Source organism: Delphinapterus leucas, chromosome 15 (assembly GCF_059928025.1).
Source record: "Delphinapterus leucas isolate spDelLeu-1000000601 "Yukka" chromosome 15, BTC_Dleu_Yukka2, whole genome shotgun sequence".
Taxonomy (NCBI): domain Eukaryota; kingdom Metazoa; phylum Chordata; class Mammalia; order Artiodactyla; family Monodontidae; genus Delphinapterus; species Delphinapterus leucas.
In genome coordinates this window covers 82,748,851-82,761,375 of record NC_143143.1, presented here as the reverse complement: position 1 = coordinate 82,761,375, position 12,525 = coordinate 82,748,851, and positions in this window count along the sequence as shown.

The window sequence follows — 12,525 nt, the reverse complement described above, 5'->3', positions numbered from 1 at the left end:
GGGCACGAACCCGTGTCCCCTGCATCGGCAGGCGGACTCTCAACCGCTGCGCCACCAGGGACGCCCCAGGGCTTTATTTTGATGAATGAAGTTTTATCGGAACAGAGCCCCAAGCGTTCACTGACACGTGGTCTACAACCGCTCTCATGCTACAAAGGCAGTGTGAGTTGAATGATTGAAACTGAGGGTGTGTGGCCCACAGACTTAAAATATTTACTGTCTGACCCTTTACAGAAAGTTTCCCAGCCCCTGATGCAGACGAGTGAATAGAATGATCTCAACCCTCCAGGTGTCGGCATTTTTCGAGGGTAGAGAATTGAGTATTAGGAAAACGCCTTCATAAATGTCCAGGGGTGTGGAGGTGAGGAAGTACTTTAAGTAGAGTTAGGAAAAGACTAGACACATGAGATCACTAAACGTAAACAAAGGGGATGGGGAAGGCAGGAGAAGAAGAGAGGTGAGAAGCCGGGGCTTAAACCAATGGAAATGGCACAGAAGCTTTTACCAAGAAGATGCCTCCATTTTAAGTTGCTTGCATTTTCCTAAACCTTCAGGGGAAAGGTGCTGCATACAGAGGTCTCCAGGGAGGGTTTGACTTTTTAACTGGAAGTCAGGGGAGGGTCTGGGGTCCACAGCCCAGTGGTGTCCATAGTGGGACAGCATGTGTAGGCAGTGAGTGAGACAATCCCCAGATGGGACCCACGGCCACGGGCTGGAGCCCCAAGAGGCCAGGGGGCACATCCTTCCCCAGAACCCCAGTGAAACTGGGGGAGACACAGCGTCCCAAGTCCCCAAGAACAGGTGGCTTCGCCAATATGTGGCCAAGAAGAGATGTCCCGAGATGCTCCAGCCACGTGGAGGCACCCCCGCCCCTGACTCTTGGGCACGCCCCCACTGGGTGCTGGTTCCTGTTCCCCCTACACCTCCCTTTCCAGGCTTATTTCAAATTCCATCTCCCCCACCCGCCCTGTGTGCTCATTTGGCCTCTTTGCTGTTACCAGCTCTGGGTGTGACTCCCCCGGAAGGGCTCGCTCGCCCTGACTGATTTCCAGGGCAGAGATTCGGGGAAGGCTGGGCGCATCCTGGCCCAGGGAGCTCAGACAGCTCACCACACAGTGGATTCTACTTAAGAGAAGCATGTGCGGTGGAAGCAGGAGAGAACGTGGGACTTGCAGGCAGGAGTCCTGGCTCTGCCGCTTTGCTCACTGGGTGACCTTAGGCAACTCCCTGCACCTCTCTGAGCTGTAGCTCATCCACTTTGAAAGCGGGGTCCACTGCCCTCTGCTTCGTTCTGCTCGTGTGCAAACTGTAAGTGCAATTCCCATGTGACTCTTGCGAGAGCTGGTGGACGCTTGGGGAAGAGGGCTGGGAGGGCTCAGCCCTGGCTGGGGAGCCCCCCTCAGAGCAATGGGGGATGGGTGTGTCCCCTGCCCCGGGACCATCCCGTGTCCAGTCAGGAGGTCTGCTTTCCTGTGCCCTCCACCACGCAGCTCATACATCTCAGCCAAGAAGGAAGGAACATCGAAGCTGTTGGTGAAATTTCAGAAGACAATTTAATTTGGAAACAATGTACATGGAATAACTCTTAGCATAAGGGGGAGGAAACACTAAGAGAAGCGCCCAGCAGCCATGGACTACCTACGCCTATTATCCAAGCTGCTTCTTGCCTTCTTTATTTCAAGTGCCGGCTCCCCACGGCCTGCCCTGTATTTTTATTTTGCACGACGTGAGCCTAAGTCATAAGAGCCAGAAGTCATCTCAGAGGGCCTTGGCCACACCCCCATATCAAAGGCGTCCCCCATGGCCCCCCTCAATACTCCATCAGTCACTCTGCTTCATGCCCTCCCCAGCACCGCTCACAGGGAGAGCTCGCGGGGTTACCCGAACACCACCGTCTCCCCAGCCCGACAGACCGCTCCACGAGCTTCCTTCCGCTGGTCTTACTTGTCCAGGGTCTGCCCGGTGCTTGCTTGCCATGTGGGAGGACTCAGGAAATATGTGTCGAAAGAATGAGTAAAAGAAGGAATGATGGAGCCGTCTGGAAGGAGGATGCCTCTGGCTCGGGGAAGGCCACAATTTCTCAGCTGCCCAGCCCCGAGAACAGCCTCGTTACAGTTTGTTCCTTGCCTTTTAGATTGTTTGGGCGTTTTGCATACAGAAAATCTAATCCGTATGTTTCTGACTCATTTCTACGTGTCCTCCCAAACGATGGTTCTCGGGGAGCCGTTTCATGTCTAAAATGCCTATTAAAAGATAGTTTCTTAAATTTTTGCTTTCTTCTTCTGAGAATCAGGACGTCTGCCTTGATCAAAAGGGAATGTGGGTAAGTCCCCCAAACATCAGGTGGCATTGGCACCGGGGCCGTGCCCCTGATGACCTTTCTTGGCCCGACCCGTCCTCTCCCCACCCTCCTGCTGGGCAGTGGGGAGGGAGCAGGGACGGCACAGGGGGGCGGGGAGGCCCTTTGGGGGCACCGGCCAGAGGACATGAAAGCTGGCGTGGAGGTGGGGCTGTTAGGAATGTCAATCAGCCCGGAGAGAACTATTTCATAATGAGCACTTAGAAGGAAGAGGCAGGAGGGGGCTGGCTGACCACCCCGCCACTCCCAACCAACTTTCCTGTTCCCTACCCTGTAATTAGCGGGTGTCGACATTTGAATGACACACGTCCTTAAAGGGCGCTGCCAGCGCAGACTTGTTTGCTCTTTGGAACCACGTTTCGAATCTGTAATTATGCCTCCTCTCCCTTCTCTCTCTGGATGCTGCCCTGTAAGTGGGCAAGTTTGCAGGGAGAAAGGACTGTTGGAAAAATTCCCACTGGTAATTGCCTTCCTTGAGCACAGAGTTTGGGGACCCTCAAGGACCTCCCTTGTTTTATTTTGCCCAGAACGATGTGAGTCATAGAACTTGCCAGGAATGGAGACTCTGGATAAGGCAGATATATATCTGTCATATCTCCTACAGAGTTGTAAGATATCAATAATAATAATAATCCCTAACATTTATCCCGGATTTACATGAATCCCAGCGAATTATAGGCTCTAAGCTGAAGGATCTTCAGGATAGAAAGTAAGCCTGTGCTTTAAGTTCCACTTCTCATTTATTCTTTACAGAAGACTTATGAAATGGACACAACGTTTAATTTCATTTTATAGTTGAGGAACCACTAGGAATTGCTGGAGTTGGGAGCTCTTTAAGGAGAGAGAATGGAAAGTCCGATTTTTCTGATGCAGCCTTTCCTAGACTCTGGAATTTCCCTCCATCAAACATCAACGACAACAACAAAATGAGTGGGTTGACATAGGACTGCCAACTCTTGATTTGACCAGGTATAAGCATTCATGGGAAAAAAAGCTGCCATCTGCCAGCATCCTCATTTCATAAAAGGCATCTTTGCACGAACAGCTAGGAGGGACCATCTTGGTATATCAATCACATTTCACTCTGTGAAAAACTCCCTCTGGTATCCTTTTTCCTTCTCATTTTGCCAACGTTTCACCCCAGGCTGGCTCTGATTTGAGGACAGATATTCAGGATCACGGTCACTGGTCTTCAACAGAGCTTCCCAACCAGGGGTAGGGTGGGGGGGTGGATTTTGCCCCCAAGGGGACATCCGGTGATGCCTGGAGACATCTTTTTATTTCCCAACCTGGGTAGGGGGTGCTACTGGCATTTAGAAGCTAGAGGCCAGGGATGTTGTTAACATCCTACGATGCACGGGACAGGTACTGACGACAGAAGTAGCCCACCCCAAATGTCCGTAGCGCTCAGCTGGGAACCCAGGTGGATGGAGGTCTAACGGGGAGCAGGTGGGTTGCTCGTCAGCAGACCACTCATGCCCTGGGGAGACCTGAGGTCTGTGGTCAGATAAAGAATGTGCTGTGCCCTGTGCATCCCCCAGCAAGGTCGGCACCAGGCACCCAACCGTTTTAACTACCGGTGGGGCAGAGTACTTTTCCCATCATGCAGGAAAGCTCACTCACAACCCAGCAGCATGAACTTGGAACAAAAGTTTTCTGAGGTCAGTTTTACTTCTTCTTGACAGTTTGCTCCCTCCTTTGGGCCTCCCTGCCCAGCCTCCCTCTGAGACACGGAGCTGAGCCGTTGTCCAGGGCTGTGCTGAGTTACTTCAGTCTGCAGGGTGCCGTGTATACACCCTGGCGAAGGAGATCAAACAGACCTGTGAACCATGGTTGTGATGGGAGACCATCATAATATGGTCAGGGGAAAAAAGCAGTGACGCTTCCGAGCAAATAAAACTAATATCTTTTTGCAAATTTAATATTTTTCTGATGAGTTAATGTCTCTAACCATTACCTCCTCCCCCTCCTTGTGTAATTTATTCCTTCAACAGCTATTCCTCTACTTGCACTTACTGGGAACTCATTGGTTAAGAGTTACAGTGACATCTGGACCTGGGCCCTCCCTGATTGGCCAAATGTGACCCATCACATTGCTTTGGGACAACCTGAGAGCAGAGAAAGGTGTTTGTAGTTTTAAATAGCCTGGAGAGAAAAAAATCAAGAGGAATAATAGTTTGCCACATGTGAAAATTATATGAAATTTAAATTTCAGTGTCCATAAATAAAGTTTTATTGGAACACGACCACCCTTGAACTTGGTTATGTTTTGCCTGTGACTGCTTTCATGCTACGATGGTAGAGTGGAGTTGTTGTGACAGAAACCGTATGGCCCACAAACCCTACAATATTTATCATCTGATTCTTTACAGAAAAAGGTTGGCAGACCACTGATTTAGGGGAAAACACTCATGTAAACCAGGCAGGTACAATTCTAAGAGACAACTGCTAAATTAGAAAAAGGATGTGGTTCCATCGGAGCCTAGAGAAGGAAAAACAACTCCGCCCGGAGGTCAGGAAAGAAGGCTTCCTGGAGGAAGAGGTTAAAGAAGTTGAGGTAGATGGGCTTCCCCGGTGGCGCAGTGGTTAGGAATCCGCCTGCCAATGCAGGGGACGTGGGTTCGAACCCTGGTCCGGGAAAATCCCACATGCCGCGGAGCAGCTAAGCCTGTTCACCACAACTACTGAGCCCGCGAGCCACAACTACTGAACCTGCGTGCCTAGAGCCTGTGCTCCAGAAGAGAAGCCACCGCAATGAGAAGCCCACGCAGCACTACAAAGAGTAGCCCCCGCTCACTGAAACTAGAGAAAGCCTGCACGCAGCAACGAAGACCCAACGCAGCCAAAAATAAGTAAATAAATACATAAATAAATAAAAATTTTTGAAAAAGAAGAAGTTGAGGTAGAAAGCATGAATAAGGTCATGCCCTGGATTCAGCACCCCACTGGTCAATTTTCTTCTTGCATTTTTCTCCAGTGCCCTACATCCTGCACCCTACACCGTAGGGCATTTTTATTGGGGTGAGAGAGTAGAGGACAGCTTTGTGTTGACTCATCATTTATTTCCCCAAATCCCTAGTCTCTCACTTGAGTTCTTCCTTTCCTTCTGAAGGCTGTTGGGAGGATGACTCTAGTTTCAACCAGGTTTTTTCCAAAGCTTTTGTTTCCACATCCTGACAGTAACAACCCTAAGGTTCGTGTTCACTTTGAACTCACTGTGATTTATAGGAAGCAGCCTGGATTTGTCTGGGCCTGGTCCAGAAGTAAGAACTTCTTAAAAAAATAACCCACAATGTCTAACACTTGACTTGTTTTCACTAGACAGAGGCCAGCAGCATAGGGTGTTTCTCTTTCGGCCAATTCTTTGAACCCTGAGCCTTCAGCTCTGTGCTTGGTTCACAGCTCGACATCTGGTGCCTGTACCCCTCTATGCTCTGGGTTATGCAGATTGATGAACCTGGTCTCTGCCTTAGAACAACCAGCTCATATCACTGGGACCTCTGGTGTCAGACAGACCTGGGTTCAAATCCCATTTCTGCCACTTCTTAGCTGTGTTTTGTCACTTAGACGTGACACTAGATCTCTCTGAACTTCCAATCTACCTGCAAAGCTAAGACAATAATAGTGTCAACCTCATTACTTATGGGGAGAACAAAGTGAGAAAAGGAACATAGAAGGCTTAGCCCAGTGCTGGGCTCAGAAAGCCCTGGCAAATGTCAGCTGGTGTGGTGATCAGATATGCCAGCATTGCAGGGGGCTTCCACTGAGAGCATCACTCTGAATAGTGGGTAAATGATGCCACCATTTTTGTAAAAAGAAGGGGAAAAGATTCTATATGCATGGGGGTTTTTTTTTGTTTTTTCTGTACGCGGGCCTCTCACTGTTGTGGCCTCTCCCGTTGCGGAGCACAGGCTCCGGATGCGCAGGCTCAGCGGCCATGGCTCATGGGCCCAGCCGCTCCACGACATGTGGGATCTTCCTGGACCGGGGCACGAACCCGTGTCCCCTGCATCGGCAGGCGGACTCTCAACCACTGCGCCACCAGGGAAGCCCTCTATATGCATGTTTGACGACACACACACAATGTATCTTTGAGAGGACACCAGAATTTGTTAAGAGTGACTGTCTCTGGGGACCGTAGGGGTGAATGGGATATTTTTTTTTCTCTAGCACGTTTGAACATTGAGTAATGCGAAAAGGATCTGTTCAAAAGAGCAAATCAATGTTTACAATACAAGGCGCCTTATCACTGAAAAGGATTTGAAGACATTGGGGAGGGGAAAACCTAGCATTTGGGTTGGGGGTAAGGGGTGGGACGTGAGAGCTGCAAATAGATCAGAGGAAAATGCCCACGTGACAGCTCTCAGGTGCAGCTTTGGCATAAACGTCGGTGCCTGAGAAGCAGCAATTAATTTCACAAGTAGATTAACTGGGAGCAAAACTCAGCTCAGTAAAGACCCACCAGGTGGCTGACAGCCAAGGCTCTGCTGTGACCTGCGGGAGAAGGCAGGTGAAGGCGGGGACTTTCTTGAAGACACCTGGAGGGTCATTCCCACAGCCCCGATGAGAAACATCCTGAACGCTCAGGGGGCTAAAAACCACTGGGGCCGACCGCCTGCTTGTCCAGGCGGACACTTTCAGAAAATTGCTTTTGACATATATTCACTTGTTTGGGCTTTGGCTGACCCCCCCAACTCTGTGTGCTTGGTGACCTTTGACATGAACTTGCCGACAAAGGTCAGGCCAAATCAAAACGGCATTCCAGAAGATTCTTTTCAGCAACAGGTACTCACTGACCTAGATGAAGTTTTCTCAAATGTCAAAACCCTGAAAAAGAGATGCTTAAAATTGACCAGAATGACTTGGGGAAAAAAAAAATTTTTTTTAAGCGGCCAAAGGATTCAAATCAGAAAAGAAGAGCAAAAGAAAATGTGGGGGAAGTGTGGACTCGACGAGAAAACATTCACTCTTGTAGAAAAAGAATTCAGTTAAATTTTTCCCTTACAAAAATAAATATTCCTATATACAGTAGTGTGGGAATAAAGCTAAGCCATGGGCAATTCAGATTAACCAGAGAGAGAGAGAGAGAGAGACAGGCAGACAGAGGAGAAGAGTGTAATAAAAAGATGATGGTGTATAAGTTAGATTTTTTGCTCTCTCTGAAGTGGTAAAGACTGAATGGGAACTCATTGATAAACACAGATGTTCATAGGTGAAGTCTCTTAGAAGGAATCATATTGGAAGCCTCTTCACTATTTTAATTTCATTTAAAGGTGCATGGCAACCTTTTTTAAGCTACAAGAAATACTCTCAATTCTTTACTCTCACATCCCAGATGTTATCTTGATGCCAGTGAATTACTTAAAGTGACTATAAATACATTTGTATACACAGAAGACAAAATCAGGACTGGGAAAAAAGAAAAGAAAATTCTCATAGAGAGTAGGAACAATAAAGAGGCAAAAAAATTCTTTAGGTGGCACAGCATGGTGGTTGAGAGTTGGGGCTTAAACAGACCTGAGTGAAAATTGTGGATCTTCCATGTATAAGCTGTACAACTTTGGGCAGATGGCATCACTTTGCTGAGCCTCAGTTTTCCTCATCTGTTAAATGGGCATAGAATGAAATGAGATAATGCTAGCTCTTACATGTATGGCAGCCAGGTATAATTTTTAGGTGTTTACCTTTCCTTCCTCTTGTGCTCTCTGCCCCTGCCTCCTCCGTGTTCCCTTGTCCCAGAGGAGTGGTTAGGGGGAGGGGAGAAGGGGCCTTCAATTCCTTCTGGCTTTTGTTTTCCAAAGACAAGGAGACTTTAGAGAGATCACAGAGTAGCTGAAAGGAAGGGAGAAGAGGATTTGTGGACAGAGACAAACTGTCTTCGAAAAGCAGGGAGAAGAATGCTTACCTCCCAAGCCCAGGCTGAGAAGAGAAAGAACTGCTGTCTGGGTGCTGCTGGAGCCCAGAGACGCTGGCCCTGAGGCGCAGCTGGCAGATGGGGCCAGGAGCATCCTTGCAAAAATCCTCATCCCCAAGCAAGCCATGGAAGCAGGAGAAAGCCAGAGCTCATGGCTGCCCTGTGGGCAGGGACGCCGATGTCTCCATGGCAAGTGGTGTGCATGAATCACTGAGGACCATGTGTCCCTTCTCTTCCCACATGCTCTCAAACCAGGGCACATCCCTGAAGATGTGGAACCCAGGTAAGATGGCATGTTTTCCCTTCTAGCCCCAAGAATGGGTGCTTGGAGTGAAAAATAAAGTTTAATTAAAGAAGACTAAAGCAGTGACATCTCTCACATACCTCTGTTTGAGAACTAAAATCCGTCCGTCATTATTCCTGAACTCCTTTCCCAAGCAGCTGCCGAGCCCTCTTGTGCACCAGGGTCCAACATGCAGTTGGCAAGATGCTGGGCATGCATCAGCCCATGGGATGGAACCTCTGCCCTGGGAGGCTCGGGGTCCAGTGTGAGGTTCCCAACCCTCCCTGTGCTTCCCAATCACCTGGGGAGCATTTGAAAAACAGAGATGCCCAGGCCCCATCCTCAGAGATTCTAACTGCACTACAGACGATGGGGTCCAGGTAGTGGTTCTTTTCCAAAATCCCCCTGGGGGTTCCACTGTGCAGCTGGGATTTCGACCCACTGGTCCTATGGGAGAGAGGTGGGGACAGAGCTACAGGACAGAGGTGTCAGAGGAGGCTGAGTTCCCCCTGGGGGTGCCAGGGAAGGCGTTTTTCAAGGAGGGCCCCTGGTTCAGCAAGTAAAAAAGAGTAAAAATTAACCAGTGAATGCAGCAACATGGATGCACCTAGAGATTGTCATACTGAGTGAAATAAGTCAGACACAGAAAGACAAATATCATGATATTGCTTATATGTGGAATCTAAAAAAAGGGTACAAATGAACTTATCTACAAAACAGAAGTAGAGTCACAGATGTAGAAAACAATCTTATGGTTACCAGGGGATAAGGCGGGGAGGGATAAATTAGGAGATTGGGATTGACATATACACACTACTATACATAAAATAGATTAATAAGAACTGACTGTATGTAAATCAACTATACGCCAATAAAAATTACACACAACAAAACAAACAAAGAACCTACTGTGTAGCACAGGGAACTCTACTCAATACTCTGTAATGGCCTATACGGGAAAAGAATCTAAAAAAGAGAGGATATATGTATATGCATATGTATAACTGATACACTTTGCTGTACACCTGAAACTAACACTATAAATCACTAACACCGTAAAACTAACACTGTAAATCAACTATACTCCAATAAAAATTTAAAAAAAAATTTTTTTTAATTAACCATTGAAGATGGTGGGGAAGAGAGGGCTGGCATTGCAAGCGGAAGGAGTAGAAGGAACAAAGGAAGAGCGCTGGGGGCGGAGTGAGCGCCCCCCACTAAGGGTGTGGCAGGGGGCTCTGCGGAAGACGAGACCTGCCCCTTGATGTCCTGTCCCCCATGTGTCAAGTAGCCAAGATCCTGCCCAGCAGGCTTTGAATTATTCCAAGGAGGGAACTTGCATCAAATTCCAGTTCTAGAAAGATGGCTCTGGCTTCTGGGCAAGAAACTGGACAGGCTTGAGATGGGCTCACAGAAGAGTGTGCGGGCTTTGCTGAGACTCAAAGGTCAAGCGGACCTCGGCTTCTGCCAAAGAAAGAAGTTCTTGTGCTGAGAACTTGGGGCTACACCTGCAGAGAGGGGTGTCAAGGAATCCAGCCGCTCAGTGCCAGGCATGGAGGGTGACTGCCTTCATGGGGACTTTTTTTTTTTTTTTTTTGCGGTACGCGGGCCTCTCACTGTTGCGGCCTCTCCCGTTGCGGAGCACAGGCTCCGGACGCGCAGGCTCAGCGGCCATGGCTCACGGGCCCAGCCGCTCCGCGGCATGTGGGATTTTCCCGGACCGGGGCACGAACCCGTGTCCCCCGCGTCGGCAGGCGGACTCTCAACCACTGCGCCACCACAGAAGCCCCACATGGGGACTTTTTAATCACAGAAGCCGGCTCCCGCTCCCACAGCTGTTTCTGCTTTGAGACCCAGCAGGGGCGCTGAGGAGAGACGTGTGCCCCATCCGCCTTTGGGGCGGGTGACAAGGAAGCCGGGCCTTGAGTTCAACTGGGCATCCGAGAGAGATGGCTTCGCGTCTCGGGCACCCTGGACTGCCTCTCATTACCCAGGAACCAGGGAACGTAATCTCAAGGGGATGGGGCCTCGTTCCCACTTCCTGAGAACATTACAGGCTTGAAACCTCCGTTGCATCAAAGATTTTCAGTGATTTCTTCCCAAGCTCTCATCCCATGGTGTTTATAGAAGTTCAAGTTTGCCAGGACCACACAGAGTAGAGGAGAGAGAAGGCAGCCCCGGGTCTTCTCTGCACCAGGCTGTGTCTCAAGGACTGGGGTGCAAACACGTGTGGGAAGGGTTATCACCTGTCATCGTCGGCGCCCCAGTATTATCTACCCACACGACCCGTCGGCTCAGCTCTCTCACACTGACCCTTGACATCAGCTCTAGGATTAAAATCATTTCAGGAATGAGGAACTGATACCCAGAGCGGTTAAGTAGGTCATCCAAGGTCACAGACATAGTAACGCTGACCCCAGAATTTAAACCCAGGCAATCGGTCTTTCAGGGCCCAGGTCCTCACCCAGACTCAACACTTTCTCTCCCCGGGCCACCAGCCCATGAATTGCTCGTCCATAGACTTCAGACAAGGAGGAACTCTTGTTCATCAACATGAACAGATATCTTAGACTTTCTCTGAACATTAAGTAAGGATTTGGCTGGTGCGTCTGTCCCCTCCCCCCCCCTGCAGCTGATTTTAATGGCTTCTGACAGTTATTTGTATAATTTGAGTTATGTGGCATCACAAAGCTCTTTCTCCCGGGGAAGATTACATGAAACTGTTTTGACAGCTCTCGCCGAAGGGGCAATATTTAATATATACCAGTTCATAAAACAAAACAGGGATCCGAGAATACCTTTGGCTGTGAGTCACGATGATATTAGATGATATCATCTTTAGGTCTAAGCGGGAAAAAGAAAGCAGAAAATTTTCTTTGTGCCGTGACATCTCTGAGAGAAACTCAGATAGCTGAAGTGGTATATTTTTGTAAGCGAAGCTAAGAGTTCTCTCCATTCCGCAGTGTAATTAGAAACTTTTGGAAATGAATGCCCACCATGTTAAAGAGGAATTTAAGAAGTCTTGAACTGACTCCAAGCCCTCTGAACGTTTTCCTTTTCTCTCTCTTCTCTGGTTGAGGAGGAACTGTTAAATCTCGAAATCAATCAGCGATCTCATTTTGAAATCCTATTTGAAAACATACATTTCCCCTGACGCCTGTTACTCTCATTTTCCCCCCTCTCACTGCCGGGTAATTTATTTATTTATTAATTTATTTTTGGCTGCGTTGGGTCTTCGTTGCTGCTGTGCGCGGGCTTTCTCTAGTTGCGGCGAGCAGGAGCTACTCTTCCTTGCAGTGCGTGCGCTTCTCATCGCGGTGGCTTCTCTTGTTGCAGAGCACGGACACTAGGCACGCGGGCTTCAGGAGTTGCGGCACGCGGGCTCAGTAGTTGTGGCTCGCGGGCTCTAGAGCGCAGGCTCAGTAGTTGTGGTGCACGGGCTCAGTAGTTGTGGCACACGGGCTCAGTAGTTGTGGCGCACGGGCTCAGTAGTTGTGGTTCACGGGCTTCGTTGCTCTGCAGCACAGGCAGCAATTTCAAATAGAATTTCTGTAAAAAGAGCTTTTGAAAGATAAAGTTCGACCTAGACCTTTCTGGAAAGGGGAGCTGGGAGGGTGGTTATTGGTGAAGAAAGCCAGGTGTCTTTATTTTCATAAACAAATGCTACTATTTCTCAAATCTCTCGCATACCACCAGACCCAAAACCTCAAGCCAAAAAAAATCTCCAAAAGAAGTGGCTTTATTCTCAAGGGAATGGAAGCTCATTACGCAAATTTGGCAAAGCTCGTTGGAAGGGCAGTTAATGAGTTACTAGAAGCCAAGGAGCCAAAGGAAAAGCTTCTTATTAGGAATCAAGGGGAAGAATTTCCTCCAGTCTTCATGTTTAATACTTGGTTTAGCCAGCCCTGGAACTCGGCCCTTATCTGGAAGCCACGCCTGGGCTGAGGCTGTAATGTTCTTTGGAAATCC